General features: G+C 48.2%; 1 protein-coding gene across 2 annotated transcripts in view; it reads left to right on the top strand.

The window, feature by feature from the left end:
* The window catches only part of LOC130276162 (caveolin-3-like), an 82,869-nt gene that overhangs the window by 52,044 nt on the left and 7,424 nt on the right, over positions 1-23,401 (top strand). For both annotated transcript variants that reach the window (XM_056525137.1, XM_056525138.1), the window contains exon 3: positions 13,631-13,693. The gene's annotated coding sequence lies outside the window, so the exon portion shown is untranslated. The remainder of the gene's footprint in view (positions 1-13,630; positions 13,694-23,401) is intronic.

Raw genomic sequence — 23,401 nt, forward strand, 5'->3', positions numbered from 1 at the left:
TCAAAATGGAACCATACCCTGGAGATGATCCAAGGCACATGACTTTGGGTATTATAAGTAAGCGGCAAATGTCAGGGGGGCATTATATGTGCATTATATGGGCACATGACAGGGGGCCCCTGTCATGTGCCCCCACATATATTGCCCCTTGACATGTGCCCCTCACATATAATGCCCCCCTGTCATGTGCCCCCACATATAATGCCCCCCTGACATGTGACCCTGACTTATAATGTCCCCTGTCCTGTGCCCCTCACATATAATGCCCCATGTCCTGTGCCCCTCACATATAATGCCCCCCTGACATGTGCCCCTCACATATAATGCCCCCTGAGGGGGCAGGACAGGGGGCATTATATGTGAAGGGCACATGTCAGGGGGGGCATTATATGTGAGGGGCACAGGACATGGGGTATTATATATGAGGGGCACATGACAGGGGGAGGGGGGGTCCTGTCATGTGCCCCACACATATGATGCCCCCCCGACATGTGCCCCTTACTCATCCTTTGCCCCTCTCACTTATAATTTTCTCCCCCTCCCCTTTCTCACGCCCGTCACCTTTCTCCCACGCTGCGGCTGCTCCATTCCTGCAGTCAGTGAGAGCCGCGGGGACGTGATCTCCGGGCACCGGCGCGACGATGTGATGTCATTGCGCCGGCCTGCCGTGATTGGCTCTCACTGACTGCAGGAATGGAGCAGCCGCGGCATGTGATAGCAAGGTGACGGGCATGAGAAAGGGGTGTTGAAGCGGGACAGCCGACAGCTCCCGCTCCACCATGCGATAGTTCAGGAAGAGGGGCAACAATCTCGGGGGGGGGGGGGGGGGGTGATGGCAATTGCCCCGTTGCCCCCCCCCTGGATCCGCCACTACCTCCACAGTGGGCGGCGACCCGGCGGCTCGGATCGGATTCGCACAGCCAGCACTGCAGAGAGAGTGAGTGAGCCAGGCAGGGGTAGGGAAATAGCCCACAGGGTGTTCTCAGCAGAGGAGGCATATGCCATACTTGCCTCCGAAACTGAAAGCACCATTGAGAACGAGGAAGACCCCACCTTCCTTATTTCTTCCTCGTCCTCCTCATCATCTAGTGATGATGAGCCACCAAGGCGGCAGAGAGGCCGCAAACCTCCTCTGCTCCTGACCCTGTGCCCCATGCTAGTGCGAGTCCCCCTGGCGCTCGTACTATTGAAACTCCTTAGCCAAGTTCACTGGTGCTCTGTATCGGTGAACTTGTCTGGACTCAGCCAGCGGACCACGAGCCTGTGATTCCTGAGTTTGTTGGCGACTCAGGAATCAAGATTGACATTGTCGGGTTCACTGAAATAGATTTTTTAGTTATTATTTCAGTGACAACTTTGTCAATCTTATGGTTGAGCAGACAAATCTGTACGCCCAACAGTTTGTCGCCGCAAACCCGGGCTCAGTTTTGGCTAGGCCCAGTGGCTGATTCCCAGTCGATGTAGCCAAAACTAGGACCTTTTGGGGCCTCGTGCTGCATATGGGCCTTGTCAAAAAACCCAGTGTCAGGCAATATTGGAATGGGGATGTCCTCTACCAGACCCCGCTCTAGAGTATGGACATGGCACGTCCCCGGTCCGAGGCCATTCGGAAATGTTTGCATTATGCTGATAATGCTGCATGTCCCCCCCAAAGTGATACAGCGTATGACCGCCTGTATAAAATCAGGCTGGTCATCAATCACTTTGTCCCTATGATTTGAAACCTATGTCCCTGGAAGGGAGGTCTTTATTGATGAGTCTCACATCAGCTTTAAGGGGAGACTCATCTTCTGGCAATGCCTCCCATCTAATCCGGGGAGGTATGGCGTGAAGATGTATAAACTTTGCGAGAGTATCTCAGGGTACACTTGCAAGTTCATGGTGTATGAGGGACGAGATTCCCATATTGAACCCCAAGAATGTCCCCCCACTCTGGGTGTTAGCGGGAACATCGTTTGGGGACATTTGCACCCATTGCTAGATAAGGGTTACCACCTTTACTTGGATAACTTTTATACTAGTATCCAGGGGTCAAGTCCTGGAAGAAAAAGTGTGGGAACTTACCCAAGATTTCCACTCAAGGACTGGTCTTGCAGGACTCCTGATAATGGGAACAGGGTTCCAAAAGTGCAGGAACTCCATTCCCATGAGTTCCTGCAGGACTTGAGCCCTGCTAGTATCCCTCTGTTCACATCCCTCGCCGCCAGATCCACGCTCGCTTGTGGGACAGTCCCGTGCCCTTACCCATGAAAACCTGTTGCTGGTCAGCTATAAGGATAAGAGGGATGTCCTTATGCTGTCCACAATTCATGGGAATGGCAGCACCCCTGTCCCTGTGTGAGGTACCATGGGACGGGTCCTCAAGCCCGATTGTATTCTGGACTACAATCGGTATATGGGGGGGGGGGGGGGGGAGTTGATCTGTCTGATCAAGTCCTCAAGCCATATAACGCCATGCGGAAAACACGGGCATGGTACAAAAAAGTTGCGGTCTACATGGTACAGGTTGTACTGTCCCAGTACGCTGGCAACACAGGAACATTCCTGCAGTTTAGGGATCGACCAATATCGATTTTTTTAGGGACGATATTGATAATCGGTCACCTTTCAGGCCGATAGCCGATAACTTATACCGATATTCCGGTATAAGTTATTTGCTATTTCAACAACCCCCCGGCGGGGCAGAAGCCTTTGCAGAGCAATGATTTAAAGCGGGCGCATTAAATCAATGAACTGCAGTTGCTTTTGCCGGGCCAGAGACCACCACCTCCACCCGCTTCTCTCCCCCTGCCTGTCCTGGGGTCCTGAGTCTAACCACCACAGTTGCCCCATCGCCTCCCCCCCATCCTCTGCCCACATACCGCCGCTCCCCCCCATCTTCTGCCCACATACCGCCGCGCCCCCCCATCCTCTGCCCACATACCGCGACCGCCCCCCCATTCTCTGCCCACATACCGTTGCTGCCCCATCGCCTCCCCCCATCCACGGTGTTATAATGACCTGTTCCTGGGGTCCGCGATACTTCTGGCTCCGTCGCCGTCCTGCGCTGTCACTATGCGCACTGACGGGGACGTCACTCGTCATTACGCAGCGCAGCGCACAGCAACAGCGCAGGAGCCAGAAATATCACGCACCCCGGGAACAGGTAATTATAACACCGGGAATGGGGGGAGGCGATGGGGCAGTGGCGGTATGTGGGTAGAGGATGGGGGGGAGGCGATGGGGCAGCGGCGGCGGTATGTGGCTAGAGGATGGGGGGAGGCAATGGGGCAGCGGCGGTATGTGGCCAGAGGATGGGGAGGCAATGGGACAGCGGTGACGACGGTCGTCTCTGGCCGGGGGGGCAGGGCATTATCGGCATATATAAGGTAATTGCCGATACCGATAATGTCCAAAATCGTGATTATCGGCCGATAATATCGGCCAAACCGATAATCGGTCGATCCCTACTGCAGTTCCAAGAGGAAGTTCTAAAGGCCCTAATCTTTGGTGACTGCCGAAGAGTGGGCCAGAGCACCTCTGGAACTGTGGGCTCCCGTATCCCAGGTGAGATCCCCCACACTGGAAAGAAGGGACGATTCCCCAAAAAATGCAGAGTTTGTCACAGGAGGGGGATTCGGAAGGACACCACCACTCAATGTGACATTTGCCCTGATCATCGGGGCCTCTGCATTAGAGGTTGCTTCAGGGAGTATCACACTTCCATAGAGTACTACATTTTGAATCCTCTTCCCTCTTTTTAATTTCCCATAATTTTGCACAAATGTACCAGTACAGAGTACATTGTCTTCCAAATTTTGAACCAAAACACCCCCCCCCCCCCCAAAAAAAAAACCTCTTTCCCAATACCCCTGATAATATAATTTTTCCCCAAAAAATGGGTCATGGGACACAGAGTCAACAGCATTGGGGGTTTGCAAGTTGCCTCAAATGCGCCACGCTCTCTCCCCACCTGAGCGGGGTGCGCATTTGACGTAGCAGAATAGGGACGGCCACACACATCACATTCCCAGAATGATGATTCAGAGCATAGGGTTTGGGAATAATTTTTACTTTTGGCTATGCTCTGGGTCATCATTCTGGGAACATAATTGGCATAGCAGTAGTAAAATTGCAATTTTCATTTTACCCAAACTACACTTCATCCATTCCTGGAAAATAAATTTAGGGAACACCGGTCTGTTCCAAATCTCCACTTCACCCTTGTACACCTTCCCTAGGGGGTGTACTGTTTGTAACAGGTTCACATGTGGGTGTTCCTTTCTTGTATTTTCCTCTGAATGTATCTAACTGTTATGTCCGTAAGAAACATCGGCCTCAAATGCAAAGAGTTCTTGATCATGAGCTCTGTCGTATTTCCAGGCAACAATTCGGAGTCACATGTTGGTTGTTCACAGAAAGTTGAAGCAGAGCATAGGTTAAAAATTGCAATTTTCAAAGGCTACCCTTCATCCATTCATGGAAAATAAATTTAGGAATCACCCGTGCATTCAAAATATCCTCTTTACCCCTATACTCATCCCTCAGGGTGGTGTACTTTCTGTAATGGTGTCACATGTGGGTGTTTCATTTTTGTATTTTCCTCTGAATGTATGTAACCATCACCTACTGATATGCCAAAGGCCACAAATGCAAACAGCCCTCTATGCCTTCTGAGCCTTGTTGTGCGCCTGTCCAGCACGTTACCCCATATGTGGATGTATTTCCATAGTCAGGGGAAAAAGCCCCCCTAGCATTTTAGCGTGAAAAAAATATCAAATTTTTCAATTTAATGCACACTGTTTAAAAAAAACTGTGAAGTATAAGTACTCACTGTACCCCTTGTTACCTTCCTTGAGGGGTGTAGTTTAAAAATTGTGGTCACTTGCCGTTTTTTTTTTTTTTAGATTTTATATCAGATCCTCGGCCTTTGCAGTGCAAATCACCACTTTAGGCCTCAAATCTCATCGGTGCTGTCTCACTCCTAAACCCTGTTTTGCACCCGCATAGTGCTTTACCGCCATATATGGGGTATTTCCTTATTCTGGAGAAATTGGGCTACAAATTTTGTGAGCTTTTTTTTCTCTTACTACTTGGGAAACTAATAAAATTTTGGTTAATACCAGCAATTCAGTGTTAAAAATCCAATTTTTTACTTTTATTGCCCACTAATCAAAAAACGTGAGGTGTAAGTACTCACTATAACCCTTGTTACGTTCCTTGAGTGGTTTAGTTTCCAAAATGGTGTCACATGTGTGGGGTTTCTGCTGTTCTTGCACAATGGGGGCTTTGTAAACGCACATGATCCCGACTTCAATTCCAACAAACTTTTCAATCCAAAAGCCCAAAGGCACTCCTTCTATTCTGAGCATTGCAGTGCGCCCGCAGAACACTTTACATCCACATATGGGGTATTTTCTCTCTCAGGCAAAATTGCTATACACATTTTGTGGGCCTTTTCCCCTATTACCCCATGTGAAAATGAAACATTTGGGGTAACACTATAAATATAGTGTTAAAAGTCTAATTTATCACCGCCAGATCCATGCTCGCTTGTGGGACAGTCCCATGCCCTTACCCATGAAAACCTGTTGCTGGTCAGCTATAAGGATAAGAGGGATGTCCTTATGCTGTCTACAATTCATGGGAATGGCAGCACCCCTGTCCCTGTGCGAGGTACCGTGGGACGGGTTCTCAAGCCCGATTGTATTCTGGACTACAATCGGTATATGGGGGGGAGTTGATCTGTCTGATCAAGTCCTCAAGCCATATAACGCCATGCGGAAAACACGGGCATGGTACAAAAAAGTTGCGGTCTACATGGTACAGGTTGTACTGTCCCAGTACGCTGGCAACACAGGGACATTCCTGCAGTTTAGGGATCGACCAATATCGATTTTTTTAGGGCCGATATTGATAATCGGTCACCTTTCAGGCCGAGAGCCGATAACTTATACCGATATTCCGGTATAAGTTATCTGCTATCTCAACAACCCCCCCGGCGGGGCAGAAGCCTTTGCAGAGCAATTATTTAAAGCGGGCGCTTTAAATCAATGAACTGCAGCGGATTTTGCCGGGCCAGAGACCGCCACCCACTTCTCTCCCCCTGCCTGTCCTGGGGTCCTGAGTCTAACCACCACAGTTGCCCCATCGCCTCCCCCCCATCCTCTGCCCACATACCACCGCCCCCCCATCCTCTGCCCACATACCGCCGCTCCCCCCCATCCTCTGCCCACATACCGCCGCCAACCCCCCATCCTCTGCCCACATACCGCTATACACATTTTGTGGGCCTTTTCCCCTATTACCCCATGTGAAAATGAAACATTTGGGGTAACACTATAAATATAGTGTTAAAAATCTAATTTATCACTTTTACGGCCCACTGTTCAAAAAACCTGTGAGGTGTAAGTACTCACTGTAACCCTTGTTATATTCCTGGAGGGGTCTAGTTTCCAAAATGGATTCACATGTGTGGGGTTTCTCCTGTTCTGACTCCATGGGAGGTTTGTAAATGCACATGGCCCCCGACTTCAATTTCAGCAAAATTCTCTCTTCAAAAGACCGATGGCGCTCCTTCTGTTCTGAGACCTGTAGTGCGGCAGCAGAGCACTTTACGTCCACATTTGGGTCATTCTTAATCGGTAGAAATTGGGCTTCAAATTTTGTGGTCCATTTTCTATTATTACACCATGTGAAAATGAAAAATTTGGAGTAACACCATAATTTTATGGTTAAAAAACTAATTTTTCATTTACTCGTCCAAGTTTAACACAAACCCGTCAAACACCTGTGAGGTGTTAAGGATCACTGTACCCCTTGTTACTTTCCTAGTGCACCATCATTTTCTAGCCATTTTGTTGTTGTTTTTGCGCCAATTTTTTGTTGCAGCCATATTGGATTTTTTTGCGCCAAAATTGGCAATTTTGGTGCCAAAATTGTGGCTTTTTTGCGCCAAATTTTACATCCCAGAAAATTCTAGTGGAAACATATCACAAAATATTCTATGGTTACTAGTGCCCAGACAAGCGATAACTGTGTAAATATAACATTCTGAGCTTAAATGTGAGTGCAGGTGCAGTGACCAAGAAAAAAAATAAAATATATATATATATATATATTTTTTTTTTTATAATATTTTTCAATAATAATTATTTCTTTTTTAAATAATTACTGAAATAAGACCTTAAACCCCCCCCCCCCCAAAAAAAAAAAGTAACAAAGAAAAAGAAAACCAAAAATATTAAAATTACAACCATTTCTGTGATCAAAAAACTGGTGTGAAATTTTTGATGTAAACTGGACTTTCACCCCTTTGAAAATATCATGTAAAGCAGACAATATACGTGGACACGCCCACTTTTACAAAACTGACGTGAACAGTGTAAACCGCGGCAAAAAAGCTCTTTGAAAATGTGGTCAATACTTTTTGCATCAAAATTTTGGTGCGAAGTTATTTGAGAATCTCCCCCACTGTATTTGTGAATTAATATATACAGTCATGGCCGTAAATGTTGGCACCCTTGAAATATTTCTAGAAAATGAAGTATTTCTCACAGAAAAGGATTGCAGTAACACATGTTTTGCTATACACATGTTTCTTCCCTTTGAGTTTATTAGAACTAAACCAGAAAAGGGAGGAAAGAAAGCAAATTGGACATAATGTCTCACCACACTCCAAAATGGGCTGGACAAAATTATTGGCACCCTTTCAAAATTGTGGAAAAATAAGATTGTTTCAGGCATGTGATTCTCCTTTAAACTCACCGTGGGCAAGTAACTGGTGTGGGCAATATAAAAATCACACCTGAAAGCAGATAAAAAGGAGAGAAGTTCACTTAGTCTTTGCATTGTGTGTCTGTGTGTGCCACACTAAGCATTGGAAACAGAAAAAGGAGAAGAGAACTGTCTGAGGACTTGAGAACCAAAATTGTGGAAAAATATCAACAATCTCAAGGTTACAAGTCCATCTCCAGAGATCTTGATTTGCCTTAGTCCACAGTGCGCAACATTATCAAGAAGTTTGCAACCCATGGCACTGTAGGTAATCTCCCTGTGCATGGACGGAAGAGAGAAATTGATTAAAGGTGTCAACGGAGGATAGTCTGGATGGTGGATAAGCAGCCCCAAACAAGTTCCAAAGATATTGAAGCTGTCCTGCAGGCTCAGTGACCATCAGTGTTAGAGCGAACTATCTGTCGACATTTAAATGAAATGAAACGCTATAGCAGGAGACCCAGGTGGACCCCACTGCTGACACAGATACATAAAAAAGCAAGACTACATGTTGCCAAAATGAACTTGAGTAAGACAAAATCCTTCAGGGAAAATGTTTTGTGGACAGATGAGACCAAGATAGAGCTTTTTGGTAAAGCACATCATTCTACTGTTTACCGAAAATGGAATGAGGCCTACAAAGGAAAGAACACAGTACCTACAGTGAAATATGGGGGAGGGTCAATGATGTTTTGGGATTGTTTTGCTGCCTCTGGCACTGGGTGCCTTGAATGTGTGCAAGGCATCATGAAATCTGAGGATTACCAGCGGATTTTGGGTCGCACTGTAGAGCCCAGTGTCAGTAAGGAGGGTTTGCTTCTGAGATCTTGGGTCTTCCAGCAGGACAATGACCCCAAACATACGTCAAAAAGCACCCAGAAATGGATGGCAACAAAGTGCTGAAGAGTTCTATTTTGTGTTATCATTTTCCCACAGCTGTAACTTTTTATTTTTCATCCCACGCCATTGAGTGAGGGCTTATTTTTTGTACTTTTTATTGGTATAATTTTTGCGATACATGCTATCTATTGATATTTTTTATTCCGCTATTTGTACCAAAAGTGGCAAATTTTGCTACTTTTTGTTGTTGTTTTTTTACGGCGTTCACCGTGCAGGATAATTTACATTATAGATTTATAGTACATGTCATTACGGATGTGGAAACACCTAGTATGTATATGATTTGTGTTTTTTTAATGATAATATAGGGCTTTTATTGGGAAATGGGGCATTTATTTTATTTTTTTACACTTCATACTTTTATTGAAGAACCTTTTATTATTTTATTTTTTTACTTTTTACAGGTTATACTATGCTGCAATACATTTGTACTGCAGCACAGTATGACCTGATTAGCTGCACACACTACAGCCAGTGCCACAGGCTGGATCTCACAGGTTTCCGTATCTGGCAGACAGGAGGCCATCAGCTGGCCTCATGCTGCCATAGCAACCAACAGCGACCTGCGATCGTATTGTGGCACCGCTGTTGGTGAACAGGGGGAGCACCAGGGCTGAACTGGGGATAAAAACCAGCCCTGGAAATAACTGCATACCAGCCCCACTGGCCCCACTGGTCAAAGTCAGCAGCCGCTACATACATGACAGAAGCCTGGTAAATCAAATACTAGGCTTTTACTAGACAGGTTCTAAGTACTACAGCCTGTGAGGGAAGCATGGCATTTGATTTGTCAGGCTTCCATTCCATCATGTTGTGGACTTGATACTGTGTCCAAGCTGGAAAGGGTTGCAGCCTGCACACTTTATTCAGAACCTGAAAGTAGTTGTAGCTGCGTGGCACAGAGGTGGCTCTAGACTGTAAAACCTTAAATGGGCACTGTCACCAACCATTTTTTTTTTTTTTAGATGTTGTAGTACTTATGTACTACAACATATCTCTAATATAGTTTCATTATTATTTTTTTTTTAATTAAAAGAGTTTATTTTACATTTGAAAATTGGCCACTAGGGGTCTCCCTCCTAGTGGCTGATTCCAGCCTGCCGTGATGTCACGACTGAGTTAGGAACTATGTCGGTCCTAATTCAGTCAGCCTGTGCTCGCTCCCTGCCTGTCAATCAGACAGGCGGGAGTGAGCACTGGGAACACATGCGCACATTGGCTCACACGCCAGCCCCGACTTCCTGCATACATGCGCCGCGGCTTCTAAGTCCTTCACTCCACTACTGCACATGGGTATGTCTTTTTCGGGGTGGTGGGTTTTAACATATACCATGGCGCACAAATAAACTTTAATAGACCAAACTTAATCTGCTAATTTTCCATTTTGGTCTACTACAGAATCCCACAAAAAACATGTATGTTTGTTAAAAGGCAAAATCTAGTCACCAGTTTATTATGTTAATTCTTGAAATCTATAGGAATGCCTGGAAATATGTCAGAATACCTTATCAGGATCTATTTACATGTACGTTATCCTGCCCATATTTAATGTTCCGGATTTGAAGCTGTGTTTAGTCTTTTAGTTCACATTGAAATATATAGCATAAAATCTGCAGCTTCAAATCCTGTGCATCAAATATGCTCAGGATACTGTATGTGTGAAAACACCCTTAGGGTGTGTTCCCACCTGGCGTATATGCAGCATATTTCACGCTGCGCAAAATTTACGCCAGCAGTGGGAAATATGCTTTGTATTCCTTGCTCACTATACACACAGGGCTTTCCGGCAGCAGCCCTATGTGTGCAGTGAGTTTTGGAGGCAGAGACACGCGTCATAGTCACGCCGGCACATGGCCCCACCTCCAAAACTCATTACACACAAAAGGCTGCTGCCGGAAAGCCCTGTGTGTATAGTGAGCAAAGAATACGCAGCGTATTTCCTGCTGCTGCCATAAATTTTGCGCACCATGAAATACGCTGCGTATACGCCACCCTTAAAGGAAATCTGTCAGCTTTCTCCCCCCGCACTAACCAGCAGTACTGGCTGGTAGTGCAGGGGACGCTGATCAGTTTGATGCTTACCGTGCCTGGATCCGCCACGCCATGCGGCCCTAATCTTCTATTTTCGAGATATGCTAATGAGGTGCTAACTGGCACTCTGACGTCAGTGCCGCTGACTGCAGCGCCGCCCAGCTCTTCAATATTCCTCCCCTCTCTCTTCATTACAGAGCGGGGAGAAGAGGGAGAGACAGAGGGAGGGGAGGAAGATTGATGAGCTGGGCGGTGCTGTGGCTGGCGGCACTGACATCAGAGTGCCGGTTAGCCCGGCTGATGCAAGTTAGCACCTCATTAGCATATCCTGAAAATAGAAGATTAGGGCCAAACTGATCAGCGTACCCCGCACTACCAGCCAGTACTGCTGGTTAGTGCGGGGGGAGAAAGCTGACAGTTTTCCTTTAAAGGTATTCCAGTGTATATCTCTGACATAGCCAGCAAAATGTAAATGGGAATAGAGATTTTCTATTTACAATCTTGAAATTCTCATTCTACAATTGTTTGTGGACATTACACAAAGAATATGCATGTAAGGGAGATTGATGGGAAAGTGTCAGAAGTTCTTGTGTATGTTAGTTACAGTCTCCTCCTCTAAGGGTGTGGGACCCTCTGTGTACTAGCGGATGTAACCAAGGACTCTGATAATTACCCAGCCCAGCAGCTCAGGCCCTGGTAAGGAAAGACTAGTACTGAGTCATGTATCTGTAGGATACTGTCTGATGACCACTGTACCTAATCCTATGACATGAACTTACCCTTGAGTAATGTATCCAAACATATTGGCCCACATTTATCATTGTCTTTAGACAGTTTTTTGCGCCTTTTTTTTTTGCCCCTTTTTGTTTACACATTTCTGCTGATTTTGAGTTGCAATCCACTGATTTTGGCAATACACGTGATATGGAATGGATTTATCATTGTACCTTTTTGTAAAAAGGAGCAAAAGAAGGCGCAAAGCCACTGAAAAGTCTCTAAAACTATACCAACCCAGACATGATGTAGCTTTTTGGTGTATGTGTAGACAGAAATTTCAGAAAATGTGACCTGCCCAAAATTTATCAAAGCTCTTTTACCTTTTAATAAATTTGGTGTTACTACACATTATCAGCACACACAAAAAAAAGGTGTAAAAAAATTCTTCACTTGCACTGCAATGATAAAAGTGGGCCATTGTGCATAATACTGCTTTCTGAGCCACTGTACCTAAGCCTATATGGGGATCATTGTCGCAGATTTTTGTGCAATCTGACACCTGCTGCACAAGTGTGTGTGTTTTTTTCCAGTTGCTGTGCAAAATATATTATGATGCGCATGTCACTGCATACATTTGCACAAATGACAGGAAGCCCCTGGATAGTGCAAAAAAGGGTGAAAAGCTCACACACATTCCTACTCCTACTGGTCACTGGAGTACCTTTCTACAAAAATAATTGTGCAACAGAAAACGAGGAAGCCAGCTCAGGCATCATACAAATAGTGCAAAATTGGATTATAATTTCGGTGCATGTCAACGTGCAGAATAAAAAAACACTGCCTACACAATTTTGCAGGTGCATGCCGGTTGATAAATTCCCCCTGTAATGTTTACACCCTGTTCCAAATTATGATGCAAATTCTATTTAAGTGTCACAAAGATTAAATATTTTGTTTTTCAGTTTAACTCATTGATGGCATTGTGTCTCAGGGCTCTTTTGTTACCAAAAAATTCCCAAGGGGTAAGCCCTAAACTAGAAATCCCCCCTTAAAAAATATCTTTATTAGTTACTCATATTAAAATCCAATGGATAAACTTATTGAACAAACTGGTTTAAAATTCCAGACTGTGTTCATTGTTTAATTCAGCACATCCTAGGTAACACCGACTGTGTTAACCGATAGGTACAGTTGCTCTGGATGTGCTGATTGCTGTTTATGAGGACATAGGTCTGATATTAAAACAAATCTCAATTAGCCCCCCCCCCCCCCCGACATTTCGTCAACAACGCTGACTTTCTCAAGGGAATCGGCTAATGGCTGTTTGAGACCGGACTGTCAGACTTATATATGCTTAGTTTGTGACGTTGCCCAGTACCGCATCAATGTGCGCATCAGGGCTAGCCAATGGTAACTGCACACATCACAGCTCCACTCATTCTGTCCAATGCGTGAGGGGTCATATGACTGCATCTCACGATTGAAGTTCTATTGTCCAATCGTGCACATCACCTGAATACCCTGCACCGCGCATGTCAGTGGATTTAGCTGATATTCCGTTCGGGTGAGTAACTGCGGCTGCGCATGCTCCGGAGAGCCGGTTTTGTATCTCATTTGACCCACTTCCGGGTTAGATTTGCGCATGCTTTAGCACTTAGAAGTTATTCAGTGTATTTCAATGACTGCGTCTGCGTCAGGTACCCCTTGATATCGCGCATGTCTATGGACTTAGAAATTTTTTCTATATGTCTATTAGATTAAACTAGGCTGTTTAAAAAAACAGGGTGCCCCTATATTTAATTAATTATTTCTTGCCAACCCAGGTATATGGTATGGGGAGTTGGCTATATTCCAATACACATCTGTTGTTCATAATTTGTGATAATGTTATTAGTTGATGTGGTGGTCCTATTGATGGTCCGCTATGTCCAGTATATAGAGGTTATGATGACAATATATTTGTGAAAATATGCAATATAATGATATACATATATTTAATATGGTATCTAATGCAAGTATAAAATATTATATGCATATATTTAATATAGAATCTAGTGCAGGTGTAAAATGTGGAGCATGTAGGATAAGATAAGGGAAGCTATTATCAATTAGGAGCTCTATCATACTATGTACATTGTTTTGTACATTGTCCTTTAATTTTAAAGTTATATTTAATGTATCTAATATTAATTGATTATAACAATACTCTTTGTTCTTTATATTCTAGGGCTATCTGAATTATACCCTATTGAGAACTCACCACGAACACATAGGAGTAAGCAGTAGCTTGGTAAGTATAAATGTAAACTGTATTGTTAGATATTATTGTTATGAACTAAAATGAACCATACATATAAGCTGATTGGCTCATAAATCTAATTCACTCTTGGATAAATTTGTCATTAATGTGAAACTGGACACTCCTTCCTTATTAGTATAGTGGATCATGGTGCTGGGAGTCTAACATGTGTCCTATGATGTTTTTTATTGATTTTATGGGTCACAATGTGTTTAGTGTTAATTCTAATGCCAATCTTTGTTTTGTCGATAAGTCTGAGCTGATGGTCCTAACAAAATGTGTTCAATAAGTTTAATAAGAACCTTATTCAGTTGGTATTTAATTAATGTAAAAAGTCATTCCAAGAAGGGTGTAAATGAGAAGCCTTCATTGAGTCCCATTGGACTCCTACTTTATCTATAAATTCATTTTGCCTCTTCTCTCAAGAGCACCCTGTCTACATCTCCCTTTCTTTCTCCCATCTTAATCTGGCGGAGGCCCCAGAATTTTATCTGGTCCATCTGGTTGTTGTGAACTAGCCTCATGTGTCTGGCTATGGGAGTGTCTGTATTGGTCCGAATGGTACTTGTTACGCCGAGCGCTCCGGGTCCCCGCTCCTCCCCGGAGCGCTCGCAACATCCTCGCTACGGCAGCGCCCCGGTCAGACCCACTGACCGGGTGCGCTGCGATACCGCCTCCAGCCGGGATGCGATTTGCGATGCGGGTGGCGCCCGCTCGCGATGCGCACCCCGGCTTCCGTACCTGACTCGCTCTCCCTCGGTCCTGTCCCGGCGCGCGCGGCCCCGCTCCCTAGGGCGCGCGCGGGCCGGGTCTCTGCGATTTAAAGGGCCACTGCGCCACTGATTGGCGCAGTGGTTCCAATTAGTGTCTTCACCTGTGCACTCCCTATGTATACCTCACTTCCCCTGCACTCCCTCGCCGGATCTTGTTGCCCTTGTGCCTAGTGAAAGCGTTCCCTTGTGTGTTCCTAGCCTGTGTTCCAGACCTCCTGCCGTTGCCCCTGACTACGATCCTTGCTGCCTGCCCCGACCTTCTGCTACGTCCGACCTTGCTTCTGTCTACTCCCTTGTACCGCGCCTATCTTCAGCAGTCAGAGAGGTTGAGCCGTTGCTAGTGGATACGACCTGGTCACTACCGCCGCAGCAAGACCATCCCGCTTTGCGGCGGGCTCTGGTGAATACCAGTAGTGACTTAGAACCGGTCCACTAGCACGGTCCACACCAATCCCTCTCTGGCACAGAGGATCCACCTCCTGCCAGCCGGCATCGTGATAGTAGATCCGGCCATGGATCCCGCTGAAGTACCTCTGCCAGTTGTCGCTGACCTCACCACGGTGGTCGCCAAGCAGTCACAACAGATAGCGCAACAAGGCCACCAGCTGTCTCAACTGACCGTGATGCTACAGCAGCTACTACCACAGCTTCAGCAATCATCTCCTCCGCCAGCTCCTGCACCTCCTCCGCAGCGAGTGGCCGCTTCAGGCCTACGACTATCCTTGCCGGATAAATTTGATGGGGACTCTAAGTTTTGCCGTGGCTTTCTTTCACAATGTTGTCACGATGCCGGCTGGCCGGTAGTGGATCCTCTGTGCCAGAGAGGGATGGAGAGGACCGCGCTAGTGGACCGGTTCTAAGCCACTACAGGTTTTCACCAGAGCCCGCCGCAAAGCGGGATGGTCTTGCTGCGGCGGTAGTGACCAGGTCGTATCCACTAGCAACGGCTTACCTCTCTGGCTGCTGAAGATGCTGAATATAGGCGCGGTACAAGGGAGTAGGCAGAAGCAAGGTCGGACGTAGCAGAAGGTCGAGGCAGGCAGCAAGGATCGTAGTCAGGGGCAACGGCAGGAGGTCAGGAACACGGGCTAGGAACAGACAAGGGAACGCTTTCACTAGGCACTAAGGCAACAAGATCCGGCAAGGGAGTGCAGGGGAAGTGACTAGATATAGGGAAGTGCACAGGAGGGAGCCAATTAAGCTAATTGGGAAGATTGGGCCAGGCACCATCATTGGTGCACTGGCCCTTTAAATCGCAGAGACCCGGCGCGTGCGCGCCCTAGGGAGCGGGGCCGCGCGCGCCGGGACAGGACCGAGGGAGAGCGAGTCAGGTACGGGGACCGGGGTGCGCATCGCGAGCGGGCGCTACCCGCATCGCGAATCGCACCCCGGCTGAAGGCGGGACCGCAGCGCACCCGGTCAGTGGATCTGACCGGGGCGCTGCAACAACGAAGATGAGGCGAGCGCTCCGGGGAGGAACGGGGACCCGGAGCGCTCGGCGTAACAGTACCCCCCCCCTTGGGTCTCCCCCTCTTCTTGGGGCCAAAGAACCTGAGAAAGAAAAACTCAATTTTTTCGTGATGAGGTCCGATGCAAATTAGGAGGGGTTCTGTGTGGAAACGTACGAGACAGTCCAATCTTTTATTGTAAAAACAATAGATGTAGAGGGGTCTGGCGAGACTGGTCACAGGAACGTAGAACCTGTTGATGAGAGAGGCCAAAAAAAATTTTCCTGCAGATCCGGAATCCAAGAAGAGCATAGTAGAGAAGGAGAAGGTAGAGGCAGATATCCGCACAGGCACAGTAAGGCGTGGAGAAGCAGAGTTGACATCAAGAACTGTGTCACCTTTGTGCGGAGTCAGCGTACGTCTTTCCAGGCGGGGAGGACGGATAGGACAATCCTTCAGGAAGAGTTCGGTACCGGCATAGTACAGGCAAAGATTCTCCATGCGGCGTAGTGTCCTCTCTTGAGGTGTCAAGCAAGACCGGTCAACTTGCATAGCCTCCGCGGCGGGAAGCACAGGAACAGATTGCAGAGGACCAGAGGGGAGAGGAGCCGGAGAGAAAAAACGCTTCGTGCGAACAAAGTCCATATCCAGGCGGAGCTCCAGACGCCATCCGGAAGAACGCATGTCAATGCGAGTGGCAAGGTGAATGAGTTCATGTAGGTCAGCAGGAGTCTCTCGTGCGGCCAGAACATCTTTAATGTTGCTGGATAGGCCTTTTTTAAAGGTCGCGCAGAGAACCTCACTATTCCAAGACAACTCGTAAGCAAGAGTACGGAACTGAATGGCGTACTCGCCAACGGAAGAAACACCCTGGGCCAGGTTCAGCAGGGCAATCTCGGCTGAAGAAGCTCGGGCAGGTTCCTCAAAGACACTTCGAATTTCCGAGAAGAAGGAGTGTACAGAGGCAGTGACGGGGTCATTGCGGTCCCAGAGCGGTGCGGCCCATGACAGGGCTTTTCCAGACAGAAGGCTGACTACGAAAGCCACCTTAGACCTTTCAGTAGGAAACTGGTCCGACATCATCTCCAAGTGCTGGGAACATTGCGAAAGAAAGCCACGGCAATACTTAGAGTCCCCATTAAATTTGTCCGGCAAGGACAGGCAGAGGCTAGGAGTGGCCACTCGCTGCGGAGGAGGTGCAGGAGCTGGCGGAGGAGAAGATTGCTGGAGAAGTTGCGACTGAAGTTGGTGCGAAATGGTGGACATTTCCGACAGCTGACGGGTTAGAAGGGCGATCAGTCGGGCTTGCTGGGCGGCCACCGTGGTGAGGTCAGCGACAACTGACAGAGGAAGTTCAGCGGGATCCATGGCCGGATCTACTGTCACGATGCCGGCTGGCCGGTAGTGGATCCTCTGTGCCAGAGAGGGATGGAGAGGACCGCGCTAGTGGACCGGTTCTAAGCCACTACAGGTTTTCACCAGAGCCCGCCGCAAAGCGGGATGGTCTTGCTGCGGCAATAGTGACCAGGTCGTATCCACTAGCAACGGCTTACCTCTCTGGCTGCTGAAGATGCTGAATATAGGCGCGGTACAAGGGAGTAGGCAGAAGCAAGGTCGGACGTAGCAGAAGGTCGAGGCAGGCAGCAAGGATCGTAGTCAGGGGCAACGGCAGGAGGTCAGGAACACGGGCTAGGAACAGACAAGGGAACGCTTTCACTAGGCACTAAGGCAACAAGATCCGGCAAGGGAGTGCAGGGGAAGTGACTAGATATAGGGAAGTGCACAGGAGGGAGCCAATTAAGCTAATTGGGAAGATTGGGCCAGGCACCATCATTGGTGCACTGGCCCTTTAAATCGCAGAGACCCGGCGCGTGCGCGCCCTAGGGAGCGGGGCCGCGCGCGCCGGGACAGGACCGAGGGAGAGCGAGTCAGGTACGGGGACCGGGGTGCGCATCGCGAGCGGGCGCTACCCGCATCGCGAATCGCACCCCGGCTGAAGGCGGGACCGCAGCGCACCCGGTCAGTGGATCTGACCGGGGCGCTGCAACAACGAAGATGAGGCGAGCGCTCCGGGGAGGAACGGGGACCCGGAGCGCTCGGCGTAACAAATGTTCTCTGCACTTGGAGATGATGTCGGACCAGTTTCCTACTGAAAGGTCTAAGGTGGCTTTCGTAGTCAGCCTTCTGTCTGGAAAAGCTCTGTCATGGGCCACACCGCTCTGGGACCGCAATGACCCCGTCACTGCCTCTGTACACTCCTTCTTCTCGGAAATTCGTAGTGTCTTTGAGGAACCTGCCCGAGCCTCCTCTGCTGAGACTGCCCTGCTGAACCTGGTCCAGGGTAATTCTTCCGTTGGCGAGTACGCCATACAATTCCGTACTCTTGCTTCTGAACTATCCTGGAATAATGAGGCCCTCTGCGTGACCTTTAAAAAAGGCCTATCCAGCAACATTAAAGATGTTCTGGCCGCACGAGAAATTCCTGCTAATCTACATGAACTCATTCATCTTGCCACTCGCATTGACATGCGTTTTTCCGAAAGGCGTCAGGAGCTCCGCCAGGATATGGACTTTGTTCGCACAAGGCGTTTTTTCTCCCCGGCTCCTCTCTCCTCTGGTCCTCTGCAATCCGTTCCTGTGCCTCCCGCCGTGGAGGCTATGCAAGTTGACCGGTCTCGCCTGACACCTCAAGAGAGGACACGACGCCGCATGGAGAATCTCTGCCTGTACTGTGCCGGTACCGAACACTTCCTGAAGGATTGTCCTATCCGTCCTCCCCGCCTGGAAAGACGCACGCAGACTCCGCACAAAAGTGAGACAGTCCTTGATGTCTACTCTGCTTCTCCACGTCTTACTGTGCCTGTGCGGATATCTGCATCTACCTTCTCTTTCTCTACTATGGCCTTCTTGGATTCCGGATCTGCAGGAAACTTTATTTTGGCCTCTCTCATCAACAGGTTCAACATCCCGGTAACCAGTCTCGCCAGGCCCCTCTACATCAATTGTGTTAACAATGAAAGATTGGACTGTACCATACGTTACCGCACGGAGCCCCTTCTAATGTGCATCGGACCTCATCAAGAAAAAATTGAGTTCTTGGTCCTCCCCAATTGCACTTCCGAAATTCTCCTTGGACTACCGTGGCTCCAACGCCATTCCCCAACCCTGGATTGGTCCACGGGGGAGATCAAGAGCTGGGGTACCTCTTGTTTCAAGGACTGCCTTAAACCGGTTCCCAGTACTCCCTGCCGTGACCCTGTGGTTCCCCCTGTAACCGGTCTCCCTAAGGCCTATATGGACTTTGCTGATGTGTTTTGCAAAAAACAAGCTGAGACTCTACCTCCTCACAGGCCTTATGACTGTCCTATTGACCTCCTCCCGGGCACTACTCCACCCCGGGGCAGAATTTATCCTCTGTCCGCCCCAGAGACTCTTGCTATGTCTGAGTACATCCAGGAAAATTTAAAAAAGGGGTTTATCCGCAAATCCTCCTCTCCTGCCGGAGCTGGATTTTTCTTTGTGTCCAAAAAAGATGGCTCCCTACGTCCTTGCATTGACTACCGCGGACTTAATAAAATCACGGTAAAGAACCGCTACCCTCTACCTCTTATCTCTGAACTCTTTGATCGCCTCCAAGGTGCCCACATCTTTACCAAACTGGACTTAAGAGGTGCTTATAATCTCATCCGCATCAGGGAGGGGGACGAATGGAAAACGGCATTTAACACTAGAGATGGACACTTTGAGTATCTGGTCATGTCCTTTGGCCTGTGCAACGCCCCTGCCGTCTTCCAAGACTTTGTTAATGAAATTTTTCGTGATCTCTTATATTCCTGTGTTGTTGTGTATCTGGACGATATTCTGATTTTTTCTGCCAACCTAGAAGAACACCGCCAGCATGTCCGCATGGTTCTTCAGAGACTTCGAGACAACCAACTTTATGCCAAAATGGAGAAATGTCTGTTTGAATGTCAATCTCTTCCTTTCCTAGGATACTTGGTCTCTGGCCAGGGACTACAAATGGACCCAGACAAACTCTCTGCCGTCTTAGATTGGCCACGCCCCTCCGGACTCCGTGCTATCCAACGTTTTTTGGGGTTTGCCAATTATTACAGACAATTTATTCCACATTTTTCCACCATTGTGGCTCCTATCGTGGCTTTAACCAAGAAGAACGCCAATCCTAAGTCATGGCCTCCTCAAGCGGAAGAGGCCTTTAAACAGCTCAAGTCTGCCTTTTCTTCTGCTCCCGTGCTCTCCAGACCTGACCCATCTAAACCCTTCCTATTGGAGGTTGATGCCTCCTCAGTAGGAGCTGGAGCAGTTCTTCTACAAAAAAATTCTTCTGGGCATGCTGTTACTTGTGGTTTTTTTTCTAGGACCTTCTCTCCGGCGGAGAGGAACTACTCCATCGGGGATCGAGAGCTACTGGCCATTAAATTAGCACTTGAGGAATGGAGGCATCTGCTGGAGGGATCAAAATTTCCAGTTATTATTTACACCGATCACAAGAATCTCTCCTATCTTCAGTCTGCCCAACGGCTGAACCCTCGCCAGGCCAGGTGGTCTCTGTTCTTTGCCCGGTTTAATTTTGAAATTCACTTTCGCCCTGCCGATAAGAACATTAGGGCCGATGCTCTCTCTCGTTCCTCGGATGCCTCGGAAGTAGAGCTCTCTCCGCAACACATCATTCCTCCTGACTGCCTGATCTCCACTTCTCCAGCCTCCATCAGGCAAACTCCTCCAGGGAAGACCTTCGTTTCTCCACGCCAACGCCTCGGAATCCTCAAATGGGGTCACTCCTCCCATCTCGCAGGCCATGCGGGCATCAAGAAATCCTTGCAACTCATCTCTCGTTTCTATTGGTGGCCGACTCTGGAAACGGATGTTGTTGATTTTGTGCAGGCCTGTACTGTCTGTGCCCGGGATAAGACTCCTCGCCAGAAGCCTGCTGGTCTTCTTCATCCTCTGCCTGTCCCCGAACAGCCTTGGTCTCTGATTGGTATGGACTTTATTACAGACTTACCCCCATCCCGTGGCAACACTGTTGTTTGGGTGGTCGTTGATCGATTTTCCAAGATGGCACATTTTATTCCTCTTCCTGGTCTTCCTTCAGCGCCTCAGTTGGCAAAACAATTTTTTGTACACATTTTTCGTCTTCACGGGTTGCCCACGCAGATCGTCTCGGATAGAGGCGTCCAATTCGTGTCAAAATTCTGGAGGGCTCTCTGTAAACAACTCAAGATTAAATTAAACTTTTCTTCTGCTTATCATCCTCAATCCAATGGGCAAGTAGAAAGAATTAACCAGGTCCTGGGTGATTATTTACGGCATTTTGTTTCCTCCCGCCAGGATGACTGGGCAGATCTTCTTCCATGGGCCGAATTCTCGTACAACTTCAGAGTCTCTGAATCTTCTTCCAAATCCCCATTTTTCGTGGTGTACGGCCGTCACCCTCTTCCCCCCCTCCCTACTCCCTTGCCCTCTGGTTTGCCCGCTGTGGATGAAATAACTCGTGATCTTTCCACCATATGGAAAGAGACCCAAAATTCTCTCTTACAGGCTTCATCACGCATGAAGAAGTTTGCTGATAAGAAAAGAAGAGCTCCCCCCATTTTTTCTCCCGGAGACAAGGTATGGCTCTCCGCTAAATATGTCCGCTTCCGTGTTCCCAGCTACAAATTGGGACCACGCTATCTTGGTCCTTTCAAGATCTTGTGCCAAATTAATCCTGTCTCTTACAAACTTCTTCTTCCTCCTTCTCTTCGTATTCCTAATGCCTTTCATGTCTCTCTTCTTAAACCACTCGTCATCAACCGTTTCTCTCCCAAACTTATTTCTCCTACTCCTGTCTCCGGTTCTTCAGACATCTTCCCCGTAAAGGAGATACTGGCCTCCAAAAAGGTCAGAGGAAAAACCTTTTTTTTAGTGGACTGGGAGGGCTGTGGCCCTGAAGAGAGATCCTGGGAACCTGAGGACAATATCCTAGATAAAAGTCTGGTCCTCAGGTTCTCAGGCTCTAAGAAGAGGGGGAGACCCAAGGGTCTACTGTTACGTACTGTTACGCCGAGCGCTCCGGGTCCCCGCTCCTCCCCGGAGCGCCCGCAACATCCTCGCTACGGCAGCGCCCCGGTCAGACCCACTGACCGGGTGCGCTGCGATACCGCCTCCAGCCGGGATGCGATTCGCGATGCGGGTGGCGCCCGCTCGCGATGCGCACCCCGGCTTCCGTACCTGACTCGCTCTCCCTCGGTCCTGTCCCGGCGCGCGCGGCCCCGCTCCCTAGGGCGCGCGCGCGCCGGGTCTCTGCGATTTAAAGGGCCACTGCGCCACTGATTGGCGCAGTGGTTCCAATTAGTGTCTTCACCTGTGCACTCCCTATGTATACCTCACTTCCCCTGCACTCCCTCGCCGGATCTTGTTGCCCTTGTGCCTAGTGAAAGCGTTCCCTTGTGTGTTCCTAGCCTGTGTTCCAGACCTCCTGCCGTTGCCCCTGACTACGATCCTTGCTGCCTGCCCCGACCTTCTGCTACGTCCGACCTTGCTTCTGTCTACTCCCTTGTACCGCGCCTATCTTCAGCAGTCAGAGAGGTTGAGCCGTTGCTAGTGGATACGACCTGGTCACTACCGCCGCAGCAAGACCATCCCGCTTTGCGGCGGGCTCTGGTGAATACCAGTAGTGACTTAGAACCGGTCCACTAGCACGGTCCACGCCAATCCCTCTCTGGCACAGAGGATCCACCTCCTGCCAGCCGGCATCGTGACAGTACTCATATGCTTGTCTAGGCGTCGTCTTAATTCTTGTGTTGTTTTACCCACGTACAATTTTGGGCAAGTGCAGCTCGCTACATAGAGTACATTCTTGCTGCTGCAATTAATGAAGTCCAAAATCCTATATATTCTTCCATCCACTGGGTCGGTAAATGACTTAGTTTTGGGAAGGACTTTACATATGGAGCAATGACCACATGGATAAGAGCCAGGTGGGGGTTGTGGTAACCAGGTCCAATCACTCGATGTTGTTACAGTGAAATGACTATGGACCAAAAGGTCTCGGAAATTAGGTCTTCTGCGGTATGTTATACTGGGTCTGGTGCCTATCTTGTCAGAAAGGTCCGGGTCTGACTGTAGAATGTGCCAATATATTTGTAAAATACAGTGAATTTGTGAGGAATATGCATCATATGTGCCTACATGCCTGATGATGGATAATTCAGTGTTGTTGGGGTTGGTAGGACCAAGTAATTCTGTTCTATTGCTTTGTCGTGCTCTGTTGTAAGCTTTCCGCAAATATTTTTTGTGGTAACCCCTAGTCTGAAACCTCGACATGAGGTTATCACTTTCAATGACAAAATTCTGTTCCTCAGAGCAGTTGCGTCTTGCCCTGAGGTACTGTCATATGGGGATTCTTTTCCGTAGTGATAAGGGGTGCCAGCTGTTCCAGTGCAAAAAACTGTTGGTTGATGTGGGTTTGCGGA

The sequence above is a fragment of the Hyla sarda genome, chromosome 6 (assembly GCF_029499605.1).
Source record: "Hyla sarda isolate aHylSar1 chromosome 6, aHylSar1.hap1, whole genome shotgun sequence".
In the NCBI taxonomy this organism is placed as follows: domain Eukaryota; kingdom Metazoa; phylum Chordata; class Amphibia; order Anura; family Hylidae; genus Hyla; species Hyla sarda.